Consider the following 336-nt stretch of genomic DNA (forward strand, 5'->3'; position numbering starts at 1 on the left):
TCTCCGACACGGGCTCTGCGGGCCTCATGCTCGTGGAGTTCTTCGCCCCCTGATGAGGCCACTCTGCCGGGACGGGGGAAGAAGGGCCGCCTGGGCCGGGGGCGAGGGCGCGGGGAACTGTTGGGCCTACGCAGCGCCGGCGCCCTTCATTCCTGTGGGCCCCTGCTGCGGCGGGCACATTTCTCATTACCGGGGGCTGGAGGCGCCTCGCCGAGAGCGGGGGAGTCGGTGCTGATCGGGAGAAGGAAAACCCGAAGGCTGCGCGCACGCAGGGCCTCATCCTCACCCTAGTGCTCTTGCGGCACTTCCTATTTGCAGAGGGTTTAGCCACCCCTT

The 336-nt window shown here is 67.9% G+C and overlaps 1 protein-coding gene across 7 annotated transcripts in view; it reads left to right on the forward strand.

The window, feature by feature from the left end:
* Positions 1 to 336, forward strand: part of HYPK (huntingtin interacting protein K) — a 171,171-nt gene that overhangs the window by 29,825 nt on the left and 141,010 nt on the right. Inside the window, exon 1 of one of the 7 annotated variants that reach the window (XM_050799608.1) lies at positions 75 to 78. The exons of 5 other annotated variants lie outside the window; for them this stretch is intronic. The gene's annotated coding sequence lies outside the window, so the exon portion shown is untranslated. Of the gene's footprint in view, positions 1 to 74; positions 79 to 98; positions 103 to 336 lie in introns of those variants that run through there. One more of the 7 variants, XM_050799617.1, reaches the window with a different exon arrangement.

The sequence above is a fragment of the Macaca thibetana genome, chromosome 7, assembly GCF_024542745.1.
Source record: "Macaca thibetana thibetana isolate TM-01 chromosome 7, ASM2454274v1, whole genome shotgun sequence".
Classification (NCBI taxonomy): domain Eukaryota; kingdom Metazoa; phylum Chordata; class Mammalia; order Primates; family Cercopithecidae; genus Macaca; species Macaca thibetana.